Below are 13,076 nucleotides of genomic sequence, written 5' to 3'. Positions count from 1 at the left end.
GGGAAATGACCTCGAGTGATGTTGTGTGCTACCTACTTCTTCATAGCACCAGCAACACCCTCCCCAGACGGCTGCAGCCCCGGAGTTTGCAGAGAAACCTTTTAGATGTCTTTGCATAAAGAAAAGTTCGGAGGCCTCGTGGTGGTGCTCCACTGGGAAAAATGGTTAGCCTCTGGGAGCCCTGCTCAGACCCTGAGCATCGCAAAGCGATCATACAATGTCTACTTGTAGCACCACTTTGTGCCTAAAGAACCATGTAGATAGGGTATATGTGGGTATGTGTACCATCAGGTACACACACATACACATGCACACACATTAAACAAACGTCCCTCGCATCCCTCACTGCGCTCCTCTGGCATCGTGAGATGGACCTCCGCTGGTTGGTGTGGGTACCAAACTTACCAGCTGGTTTAGCTTCCAAACATTTTCTCATTTATTCGTTTTCCCGCTCATAAAAGGCACAGGGAATATGTGTTAGCCCCACGCTTTGGGGAGGTAATTTACTGGGGGACTTCTGGCAGCTGCCAATGGCATTAACAGCCTCCTCTGGTGGAGAAAGGGAACTGGTCATGTGCAGGGACAGCAAAGGATTACAGGAACTGTAAGGGTTTGGGGATACTGGTTTTATCTTGCATTTAGTTTGATTTGACTTTAATGTTCAGAATATTCTTGTTTTAAATACCGATAAATAAAAATTGAAAAAGGCAGACATCAGCTAGAGGAAGAAGCAGGAGCTGAATCTTTACTGACCAACACTTGCACAAGTGGCCGGGAAGTCAGAGTGCGGCTGTGCTGGGAGCTGCTTTGGGCCTCCTGAAGCTTTTGTGACCAAAATTAATTCCCAGTAGTGGGTATTTTTGTCTGACCCTTCACCCCCTCATTTCCCGCCCCCCCCCCCGTTAGCTCCTGCTGTTTCATGTTTCTCCCGGCGATGGTGTTAATTACTGGGGGCTGGGAGCAGAACACCGCCAGAGAGCCGCTGAGAGGTCTGACATGTCTGCCTGGGGTGTGCGAAAGTTTGCTCCCCGAGGTAATTAAAAAAAAAAAATGTTTTCATTTCAGTAGTGCCATACGGACAAGTGTGGCAAACAGACCTTTATAACTCCTAACAGCTTTGTGTGGTTGTAGTTGAGCAACTGTCGTATGACCTTTCAGAAAGGCAATGATTTTCCCATAAAAAACAATGATCAGAGACGTTTCATTTTCATATCTCACGCAGAACGCTTAGAGCCATCAGCATCTTCCCTTTGACAACCTGCATTTCCTTGCAGTGTCTTGTTTGTGGCTTCCTCTGCTCCAGAAGCAGGTCAGGGATTTAATCCCTCAGGCCAGGGCTCTGTTTGTCTGTCTCCTCACCCTACAGGAGGGTGTCCCTGCTTTACCTCCTATTTGTCCTTTCCTAAAGTTATTTCGGTTATGCTGGGGGGAAACTGGGTGCTTCTGTTCACACCTTCCCTCATGTCCTAGTGCTCAGCCCCGGCCATCGCTGTTGCCCGTCCTGTACTCACCAAAGACTCTGAAATCAGAAATTCCTGCAGCATCCCAGGTAGAGCTGTGCCAACAGCGTGGAAATTGCAGCACGGGGGAGTTTTTGCTACAGGTACGACCCTGCAGCGAGGCTCACACAAAACCAAACAGCGTACATGTGGCAGGCCAAACAAGGACGAGTGAGGAGGGGAGATAATGTGGCACATAACACAGTAACTACAAAACAAATTTCAGATTGTTTGCCTTTCTAAGCCTGAATTAATAGCAACGTACCTGACCTGCAGCATGTACCTAGCTCTTGAGGCAATTTAACCACATAAAACTTACGGTCTTGATCGGTGACTGACCTCAGATCATCTTCAGAAATATATTTTTTTTTCTTTTCATTGCTCAGTGTCTGAAGTCTTCGGTGACTGAGGTGAACCGAATATCACCAAAGGAAATGAATGCCCATGCCACAGCCTCAGCTGCTGGAGCTAGGTTCAAAGAACGGCGGCTGCAGCGGCTGCGCCAAGGTCGGCGACGATGCTTTATCGAGCTCTGCTTCGTCTGCAAAGCTGCAGTCTGGCATTTTCTAAAGGATCCTTTCTGCTCTGGAGGGGAGGGCACAATCCTGCACTGCTGCTGCGGCACGGGGAAAGCAAAGGTCTCGGGGCAGCACAGCAGCACTTACCTGCTGCTGGCAAGGGTAGGCAAAACGTTCCAGGCTACAAAGATAGCCTCAAATAAGCTCCCATAAAAGTTCCCATATATTAGCTAAGAGCAGAGATTTCAATTTAGCCCGTTCTGGTTTATGTGACTAATTACAAAACTGAACTACCAAATAATTAGCACATTATTTCCCCGTGGAAAGCCGAAGTGTGCTCAGCCCGGGTGCTTGCTGAAGCACTCAGGGTGCTGGCCCCTCGTGCCCCCTCCCCGCGGTGCGTCCCTGTGCAGTCCAGCAGCGCATGCATTGCCTGCTTCCTTCCAAGAGCTGGGAGAACGGCTGAGGTCTAAAATGAGGTAATCCCACTGGTAACTGAGTTGTCTACCGGTAAAACAACTGTGGTGTAGCCTTCCTTTCATGAAATGCTCTGAATGCCCCAAAGCCTTCACTGCAAGGCAGGCGGGGAGAGAACCTCATCTCCCCGGGGGCTGCCCGTGCCCCAGGCAGGTCAGATGGGGCTGTCAGAACAGCCCGGTGCCCCACACGCCTGCTAAAGCAGCCGTTACTTCCAGACGGTACAGTTAGCCAAAAATAATGCTTTCGAGTAAAACATTTCTCAGCATTTTCAAATTCATCAGACGCTAATTGTTTCTGGACACGTTGGTAGACTGTCAAGCCATCAGATTTCAGTAGGAGAACACTGGTTAAAAGACGGCTCGTGGTTTCAGTATGAGTTTTGACAGGCGTGCCAGCAGAAACACGAGATGAAAAACCAGTCGAGTTCCAAACTTCCGAAATAGCAGCGGGGCTGAAGCTTCCCAGTCGTTCAGAAAAAATAGAAGTAAGGGAAATCAGTAGGAAACCCGGTCAGTCGCTGACCTCTGGGCTGGGAGCCGCATTCTCCCTCCACGGGGACCTCTCATCCCCAGGACGTCCCCACCAGCACTTGGGGCATGGTGGCACGGAGCCCCCAGCCCTAGCATCAGCCACTGCTGTGGTGGGTGACCCACGGGGGTCCACTCTGATTTCTGTGTCGCTGAGGTTCCTTAACGGGTCTGATAACAGCCATGTGTGCTTCAGTGCTCGTTTATAGAGACCAGCCTGGCATGCCCGCTGTCCCCGAGCAGCACCGTGTGTTCGCCTCGGGCAGGCTGGGCGTTCTGAGGAGCTTGTGAGGCAGAAGTCTCCGCTCTGGGTGCTTAATAACGGCACAAAGTGGGCAAATGAATGTGTGGTTCGAGTTTCTTTTAATGCAAGGTTTTCTACAAGTTTATCTTTCTAGGATTAACTATTGACGGAGTATCTTGTATGGCCCAAATTATGCTGGAAAATAAATTTGATGTGGCTTTCATGTCGCTACCTCCTGAAACATTTGTAAAAAGTCTGAAGTGTCATTTCCAAGGACAGGTTAATTAATGGAGAAGTGATAAACCAAGGCAGCAAGCCTCCTTGCCCCAAGCCTCCCACCAAACTAACGCTTGATGCTGCTTGCCAATAAATGCCAATAAACACCAATAAATTCGGGATGCAGCTCTGCCAGCAGGACCCTCTAGTGACAATGCTGCCCAGGAACGCAGCAGGGTGGCACAGGGATGGCGGGGGGGCAGCAAGGGGCGACCCCCAGCAGCTGCCCCCTGTGCTCTGCAGCAGCCCTGCTCTCGCTGCCATAGCAGCAGCAGCGCTGCATCATCCTGGGCATCCTGGGACCTGGAAATGCGGTCCCCAAACACACGTGGCAGCTATTCAGAGACGTTTAGGTTGGTAGAGAAAACAAATATGGCTTGATGGTTTTTTAGAGCCGCAGCAAACCCTTAGTAAAGTGTGCTGTTATGAAAATATCTCTCAATTCATGAAAATATCTCTCAATTCAGCTCGGGGGCATAGCAAATGACTGGCACGCTCAGAGCGCACTCCAGCTGTGCTTTGGAAGGGACGGTTACAGAAAAGTGCTTCCCTTCATCCCGGTGCCCTCAGACACCCCGGGAAGCTCTTTCTTCCTGGGTACCCGTGGGACCTGGGGGTAATCTCCTTTTTGTTCCTGCTCCGTGCTTAATAATTAATTTCAAAGTGCAAAATCAAAAAGACTGGAGGAAAAAAAGGGCAGCTGTTGCTATGGCACCGGACCAGCTCCTGCTCCAGCGCTTCTCCTGCCCGTCGCAGTGCCGGGCCTCTCGTGCTGCTGGAGCACCGCGGCAGGAGGAGCCGCTGCCACAGCGCGGGGCACAGCTCCAGGTGGGCACAAGGTGCTGGCCCCCGATCCTCGGGGACATCCCCAGGCCCTGTGGGGTCCGGAGTCGGATGTTCTCTCCTCTCCCCGCGGCCCCACACGAGGCCGAGGCCGGCTGCTCACCGCGGGGCCTCGTGCTGCGCTGCGAGGCGGCGTGGGCCGTGCCAGGGGCAGGGTGCCAGCGCGGTGCGAGGATAAATCCGCAGCCATAAATAAGGGGCGGATGCTAAAATTCCCTGCTATTAATACAGTGCATTATACCGGTCTCTTAAACGCTGGAGCGCGTGGGCGGCGCATGTATAGCTAACAAATCGTGCTCCTACTTTCCCATAAGCACATGTACTGTGCTTATTGCTCCTCCAATGTGCCTTTTAAAAAATCCATCTGGTATATTAGCATTTCTTCTAATTAATGTCAACTCTAATCACAGCCACCTACATAAAAATACAGCTCTACACAAAATACTGGGAAAAGCTCTCTTACAAAAAGCAGCAACATTTCAAATTGGACTGGCTGTGCATAACAAAGCAGCTGTCAGAAGTTGTTATTGAGCAGAAAAAACTGGGAAGTGCACGTAATGTTTTATCAGATGTGAACTGCTTGCGAGTGCCTTACCCCGCACACAGTCTAGGATGAAAATGAGAAGGCTGGAAAGGGTTTTAGGGAGTCTAAAGAGGATTCATTAGAGATTTTACAAATCAGTCACTTTTATGGGACGTATCCATGTTCCTGCCCTGGATTATGCATGATGATGTTGACTTAAAAGGTCCTCGTGAAATATTTGTGAAAGACACCTGCAATAGGGCTGAAAAATGTGTACCTAGAGAATTCAAGCCTGGAAGGGATCCTGGTGACCAATTGTCTCCTACAGAGCCCATGCCAAAAGCATTGCCAGCACCTTTTCTCTAAACCTAGAGCCACTGCTTTTAAGACCAGAAGAGCCTTAATGCAGCCTTCCTAGGCCAAGCTCTCGGGAGGGTTGTTCTCATGGCCAACCGCCTCCACTCGAACACACGGAGAATGGCTGGCGCTGTCCTAGTGAGCTGATGCCGTGCCCACAGCACGAGGGGGCTGCAGGCCCCTGACACCTCCTGCCCTGGGAGCTCTGCCCCCGGCGCCCCCCAGCAGCACTTCCCAGGGCCCTGCCTCTGGGCGCTCGGGTGCCTTCCTGCCGTGCCGTCACAGCGTGCCTAGTGCGGGGCAGACTGCAAAGAGGGAGCACGGGACCAGTGCGCATTAACAGGGGAGCAGCAGCGTGAAAACCTTTCATTCATCGCCCCCCGTAGTCCGTCCTCAGCAGCACCCTTTGAGATGCCTTGGGTGCTCGCTGACTGGCCTACCCTGCAGGCAGGTGTCACGTCACTGCTCCACCAGAACAGCAACGAGGCAAAAAACTACGTCCGTAAAACAGATAAGGTTGTTACTTGGTCAGAGGGACAAGATTTCTGTCCCCTAATCGAGAACATTTAGCAATGTGCACACATACGCATGTGTCTATAGTCTGTTTCCACAGATGATGAAGTTATGATGTCTGTTTGAATAATGTGACACATCTCCCATTTCAGCAGCTTGTTGCTTGTTTACAACTGTTACTGACACCAAAACTTCCCAAAGGCAAAGCGCTTCACTGAAGCAGTTTGTTTGGATCCTGTTAATATCAGCATCTCTAATTCTGCTTCGGATATAGTTGGAAGGCAGGGCAAGCGGGCTCACCGACAGCCCCAGCAGAAGGCAATGCAAGCAGAGAGGTCCCCTGCAGAGCCCTGACGCTGGCCAGCAAAGCCCCTGGGACGGCTCCAGAAGGGGCAAGAAATTGGGGATGTCTCTTCTGACGACAGGAACGCTTTCATATGAAATTGTGTTTTTTCACCTCTAAATCTATGTGGTTATTAAGACGCATTATTCATTTTTTGAATAACAAGCAATGCGATTAGTGCCGCTAATAATAATGGAATAATAAACTACTTTGTATTTTAAATAAATAAATAAAATACCATGTATTTTTAAACAGATAAAACACTGTGCGTTACTAGTTAAATTATGCCAATGGCTGGCTGTGAGCTTTAACAGCTGCCCTCACAGAGGAGCCAGCACGGAGATGCAGAGGCCCCAAGCATCCCACGTTTCTGGCTCGCTCTGGTGAAGCTCCTCAGAAAGGAAGCTGCGGATGGCCCCGGTGCCCTGGCACGGCGTGGCGGCTGCCCCACGCCTCCTGCATCGCTGCTAAGACAACGCTGGACCATGGCTTGGCACGGTGGTAGTGCCCGAAGGGTGCGCTCTGCTGCCCGGTAAAACCACAGCTTTCCAGTCAGCCCGTGCCTTTAGTCCTGGGGGGGGGACTGGGTAATCATGTGCTTTCCTTTTCAATATTTTATTTCTTATTTTTACAAGTAAGGCGAGTGGTAAGCTACCATTTGAAATTGTAGCACATTTAAATATTTCAATTCTGCCTCAATCCAAAGGGCAATCCTCCTGAGTGCTTCGCTGAGGTTTCTCATATCGGGAAAGGCATTATCTAAATATTCATTTGAAATATTAAAGATTTAGGACAGGCACAACGGTACTCACTCTGGCTGTGAGTCGTGATGTGAATTATAAGAAGACAGGAGTTTATTTGTTAGGTTTTTATTCCAGAAAAACTTGCATTTCTCACAAGATACTGAGATTTAAAATAACATTAAGAACAATTTCAGTTCCCAGTGGTTTACAAGTGTGTAAGGATTGGATAATATTTCCATTTTAAAATCTCTAAACATCACATACAATGTAAAATATTCTCCTTCACAGCTCCCCCGGTCTGGCTTTAGATGAGGAGTGGGAGTTTCCCCTTGCAGGTACCACCGCGCATTGAAACTTGCTGAATTCTTTCAGGTCTGAGCATCGAAGGGGAATATTTCAGAAAATATATTTTTATTATAACCCCCCACCCCTGAAGAATTATAGACTGTTTAAAACTCCTGTCTGCATCTGCCTCCTTTTGTGTTACTATGTTTGATGTGGCAGCTATGGACTTTTTAGTATGATGTTTCTGGCTCTACAAGTCCAAAATTGAAAAACATCCTTCCTTCCTTCCTTCCTTCCTTCCTTCCTTCCTTCCTTCCTTCCTTCCTTCCTTCCTTCCTTCCTTCCTTCCTTCCTTCCTTCCTTCCTTCCTTCCTTCCTTCCTTCCTTCCTTCCTTCCTTCCTTCCTTCCTTCCTTCCTTCCTTTTTCTTTTTTCTTTTTTCTTTTTTTCTTTTCTTTTTCTTTTTTCTTTTTTTCTTTTCTTTTTCTTTTTTTCTTTTTTTCTTTTTTTTCTTTTTTCTTTTTTTTTCTTTTTTTTTCTTTTTTCTTTTGTCTCTGACCTGGTTACTCCTGTGTCACAGTTATTATTAACTGGGCTGGTACAGCCTATAACTTCCATATGCAGCTTTGCCACAGTGATTTTTCACAGGCTGAAGCCCGTGATCTTCTCCATGAGTCTCAGCTGATGATCTGCAGGAAATTAGATGCTGTATTTTTACCTTTGATAGTGGAGACCTTGCAGAAAACAGGACGCTGAAGACAGCCAGGACCATAACACATTTATTCTGATCTATCACCATAGAAACAGATAATCCACAAATGGTCCGTTTCTACAAAAACAGGTTACAAGATGGAGCGGCAGTCAGGCTCCCCCACCGAACAGCACTTTGCACTCCATATCAAATGTGTCTGAGGAAAAAACAATTTGGAAAAAGGGGTGTACGTGTATTGCTTCCCCTGCCACCTCTGGGTGGCTGATGCAGGGTGCACAAGGAGTAGCCCTGTGCGACGGGCCGCGTGGGCTCTACCTGCAGTAATCAGCCACCCGTGACAGCAGGGACAAATAAAATCCTCGTGATGATCCTGTATGTAAACTGCGGTGTATGAGGGCCAAGGAACACACGGAGAGAGTATCAGCAGAAAGCTTTAGCGAGCTGCGTAACAAACACATGGACACTGAGCAACCTACCTTCCCATCTCGTCTTCTGCTGAAGGCTGACCCCCCCCCCCAAAAAAAAAAAGAGAGAAAAACAAAAAGAAAAACAAGAAGAGAAAGAAGAAAGAGAAAGAAAAGCAGGGGTGGCTCTGGGATCCCGGCAGCTGGGGCTGCTTCTGGTTTTGGCTCTTTAGAAGGGGTCTGCTTGCTCCAAAGGGCATAAAGCTTACTGATGCAGAGAGCGAAAAGTATAAATTGAGTTTTCATCTCTGAAATCCTTTCCATCTTAATATGAAGACCAGATATTTATGCAAGCAACAAGCTGACTCCTCCGGCAATTGACCTAACTAAATGTTTTAGCGCAGCAATAACAACGTTAATGTTTGATTATTTCTGTAAGTGGAAGGAGCGTCCTGAAGACACTCGTGTGGGCAAGTCCTGTCCTCCCGCGGGAGAGCAGGGCCCAGCTTTTGGCCCCTGCAGGGGAAGGATGAACCCACACCGGCGGTGTCTCCAGGCACCCCTTGGGCAGTGGTTCAGGTGCCACCTCCTCTTCTTCCTCCCGTTCTGTTTCTGCTGCTGCCCAGCATGCTTTCCCTGCCAGCAGCTGTTTGCTCCCTGTGTTTAAACCAGCTGGGAGGCGTTCGGGTGCTGAGGGGCACCGAGCGATGCTGCCCTGTCCTGCACTCCGGGGACTGCATGCAAAGGGTTCTCCTTTCCCCGTTGGTCCGGTGAAAGGGCTTTGTTCAAACAGAATCTGTCCTGTGCTCTGTGCCCCTGCCTGGGGGTGCTCACCTGCAAGGCAGTGACAAAGGGGGCAGAAAACCAAGCGGGGCCACAAACTGCTGTTGGGAGAGGACAGCCTGGAGCCCCCGCCTCGCCTGGCAGCTCCTCGCTCCCGGGGCTCGCGATCCAAGCGCCGCAGAGCTCAGGGACACCGCTGCTGCTGGAGCTCCTCTGCAGGATGAGCTGAATGGCTCGTAATCGCGTTACCATGCCCGAGTGTCTGGGCCCAAGGCAGAACGGTGTGCGTTGCTTGGAGAGCACAAGAAAGGGCCCAAGGATTTTCAAGTCACTTCTGGAAAGAAAAAGACAGGAGAAGTAAAAAAGACAGGGGCTGACAGCGAAATCAGCACTTTTATTTTTATTTATTTTTACACATCCAGTTGCTTATAAGATAAGATTTTGATGTCTAGAGTTAACAAGACAATAAATGGTCTCCACAACACCCGGACCTACAAGCACTTTAAAACATTCTTCCACTCTTGCCTTTCTGCTCCATTACCTTTGGTACTGAAGCACCAGAGCAGTAGCTGACATTTCTTATAGAGTGTGCCATTTCCTTAGCACAGATTTCCTGAGGGCTAAGCAAACTCGGAATGTATGTACAAGAAGAAATATAATATAAAATACATAAATTATGCAATGGCATTAAGCTATCAATATAGAGGCCTTGTGGTCTAGTAGAAAATGGTGTGCATGCAGAATTGTAAAGGACTGCTTATAAAATATTTGTGCCGTGCAGGACCTGCAGTGTAGCTAATACATGACACCCAAATTTTAAGACATAAATATTAGGAATATTATTTAAAAATAAATAAATAGATTTCATCAGAGAAACTGTTGTTTCTCTTTTTCTTTTTTTTTCTTTTCAATTTAAATTACAAATTATGCATTAGGAAGGGGCCACTGAGTTCTCTCAATGTCTGTCAATGATGTTTAAGACGTCTGACGTGGTATTTCGTGTCCTCCATGAAGTGCTGTTCCTTCACTGACCCTGCTGACCAAAGCCACATGGTGCCAGCCCTGCAGGGTGACACATGCCGGCAGGAGGGCAGGGAGAGCAGGAGGACCAGGAGGAGGAAGAAAAAGCTCAGCCTGGCGCCACCCTGCAGCTATCGTGCATCCTTTCTCACCTGCATTTTGAGCTCTTCCAAGCTGGAAGTGCCGTGGCATTTTTAGCCCCTCCATAAGGCAGCGCACATGTTGTCCGCCTGCAGCCCAGGACTGAAAAATGACTTAATCACTACCTGACCTTGCAAGTGTGCAGTCACTGTGCCATGCGTGCAGCCTGCCTGGTTCTGCCCCGTTGCGTATCGTAAAAAGTCAGTGGAAGAGAAATTAATTATCTTCACTCAGCTTTTCATTCACTTATGCCACAGGGGATGGCTGAAGCAGAATAAATGACTATATTCCTATAAACAGCAACGGAAAAGTGTATTTATGCTCTTTGCATGCACGTTTATTTATATTTCAGAACTTGATAATCTCATTACCGAGACTGTAAGATTTAACAAATTTGGTAGAAAGATGGAAGAGACAGACGTGTTTATGAGATTTTTCTTTCTGAATCAGTCTCTTGTGCTTCTCTTGGCACCTGGCACTTCTGCCGCTATGCTCTGTGTCACGTTGCTCCCATTCCCACCCTCATCATCTCATGGGGCTGGCAGAAGCGCCGCGGTCCTCTTCCTTCCGCTGAAGCCACTCGATCAGGGACCTGGCGATGTGCGAGGAGCCGCTGCGTGCAGTGCCCAGCCCATAGACCACAGCTGCTGCCCCTCTGCTAGAGCACCGTGCTTCTGGGCACCCCAAAGCCTGGTTAAACCATCACAACAGGCAGAAAAACCATTCCTAAATCGACTTTCTAGTGTGCCACGTTTACTTTTGGATTATCTTAGTGTACACATGTTGGCAGCTTTTCTTATTAGCGAGGAGAATTTAGGACTAGAGGACTGAAGAATTACCAAGTAATATCTCTGGAAAAATATGCTAAGGTTTATCCCCAGTTTACACATAATTAAATAGATAAAACTATAATGTATTATTTAAAAGAAAAACAAAACACTTTTTAGTTTTATAGTCTTATAGTTTATAAGTTTATATAGTTTAGTTTTATAGTCTTAAATGGGAACTCTACTAATTCATTTAAAAAATAAATCTTGCTATGAATGTAGGTATATCAGTATCAATCAGCATCACATATTTTTGTAGCCTTCATCCTTTGAGTGGAGTATAAGGACGTTTGTGTTCACCCTTAGGGTTACAGCTGCTATGAACTGAGGCGACTCCTGCTTTGCACCGGGTTTTGTTGTCCTGGGTTTATTTTATAGGCTCCGTAGCCCTTCTGCTGCAGTCCAGGCTCCATAGATGCGCGTACAACCTCTTCCCTTCGTCGTCCCTGCTTCCTCTCCAGCCCAATTACTGGCAGCAGCGGCTCCGTCTCTGGCCCAGTATCCAATGCTGAGAAGTGAACTGGAAGCGGTGTGAGCAACCGCAGACTGGCCTCGATGCAGGGACGGAGGCCGGGGGGAAGCAGGTGGGCGCGAGGCTGGTGCGTGGGCACGGCCCCAGCTGGGAGCTGCCCTGCACAGTGACAATCCCTCATCTGGCTGGTGGTGCTGAAGGCTGAGGGGAAAAATGCTGCCTGTAAAACCAGGGTGTGTGCTTTAGGCTAGATGACCAATATCGTGCATTGTTTATGGTCAGTATCCTCAAGGGCATCCCTCACGGTGGCATAAAGGAGAGGGAGCAGCTTTGGTTCCAAACAGTAACTCCCAAGCAGAAAAGTGGGAGGGATTTGCTTTGCTTTGCATTTTGTACCAGGATGGTTTCCTGCCCCAGAGGTGTGGGGCTGGGAGGGCACAGCACCGTGGGGACGCTGCCCGATGCTGGGGGACCTGCGCTCCCCCCGGCAGAGGTTGTGTTATTGCTCACACGGGGAGAAATCAAGCTGTAAGAGCAACATAACAAACAAAAATTCCTCTGTAGGGACACTAATTACATCCCAGCATAGGACATAATTTTGTCCCTACTGTGGGATATGCACTAATTTGTTTTTTGTTTTCTCTGTTACTGACAGAGGGCTCCAAGACTGCTTAAGGAAGCGTTGTCTGGAACCTTCCCAGGGAGCTGCTGGAGGATGCCAAGAGAAAATTCTCCCCAGGTTATTCAAACAGAGAGAGAGAGACGCTGCTCCTGCTCGCACGCTCCCTCTTTCTCTCTGCTGCACTTTCGTCCATCTGTCACGAGTTTCCCATCTCACGCAGTCGGTGTGGAGTGAGTCCAAAGACCTGATTCTCAAGGCAGTGCCCAAAAAGCTCATCTAAACCAACAAACGCTTTAGACAGAAATAAATTTAAATGGTTGGAGAGTAGAAAATATATCTGACGTAGCAAACACCTACCTTGACTGCTGTTACCCATGTATTATAAATACATAGCCATCACCAATCCTGTATTTTCATTAGAATTCATATGTATATATTACGTGCGCAGTGCATATTTCCTTACATGTGTATTGCTGTACGTCCTGTCCCTGAGCACATGCACAAGAAGCTCTGCTGAGCGCACGGTATTTGCAGCCCCCAGCACATTGCGGCCTCACGTCACGCTCACACTGCTCCTCAAACCTTCACGTGCCCGTCCCTGGGGCAAGAGGAGCCGGGCACCAAAACCCAGCTGCTGCATGAGGCCGCGCTGGACACAACAGGTGCCGAGGTGGAAAACGTGCAGAGACAAATCCCAGAACTGGGTGCCATGGGGTGCTCTCTTCTCGTTAGCATCCTCTGCCCAGTGCGAGGGAAGCGACGGTATCCTCCGTGTCCTGCTCCTCTTCAGTGGCACCTGAACGTCCCTGCGAGGTGCCAGCACAGCCCCTCGGCCCCCGTGGGCACTGCGGGGCTGCAGGCGATGCTCGGGGGGCACCGCTCGCCTCCTCGTGCTGCTCGCAGCCCACTGCCGCAGCCGGGCCTTCCACCGTGAGGCACAGATGT

The 13,076-nt window shown here is 48.9% G+C and overlaps 1 long non-coding RNA gene across 1 annotated transcript in view; it reads left to right on the top strand.

Moving 5' to 3' along the window:
- LOC106043869 (uncharacterized) overlaps positions 1 to 13,076 on the top strand; it is a 52,716-nt gene extending 39,640 nt beyond the window's left edge. The window contains exon 6 of the long non-coding RNA XR_010832312.1: positions 12,165 to 13,076. This is a non-coding gene — a long non-coding RNA (uncharacterized lncRNA). The remainder of the gene's footprint in view (positions 1 to 12,164) is intronic.

This window comes from Anser cygnoides, chromosome 6, assembly GCF_040182565.1.
Source record: "Anser cygnoides isolate HZ-2024a breed goose chromosome 6, Taihu_goose_T2T_genome, whole genome shotgun sequence".
In the NCBI taxonomy this organism is placed as follows: domain Eukaryota; kingdom Metazoa; phylum Chordata; class Aves; order Anseriformes; family Anatidae; genus Anser; species Anser cygnoides.
The sequence above is the reverse complement of the archived record's forward strand: the minus strand, read 5'-3'. Positions and strand labels throughout refer to the sequence as shown.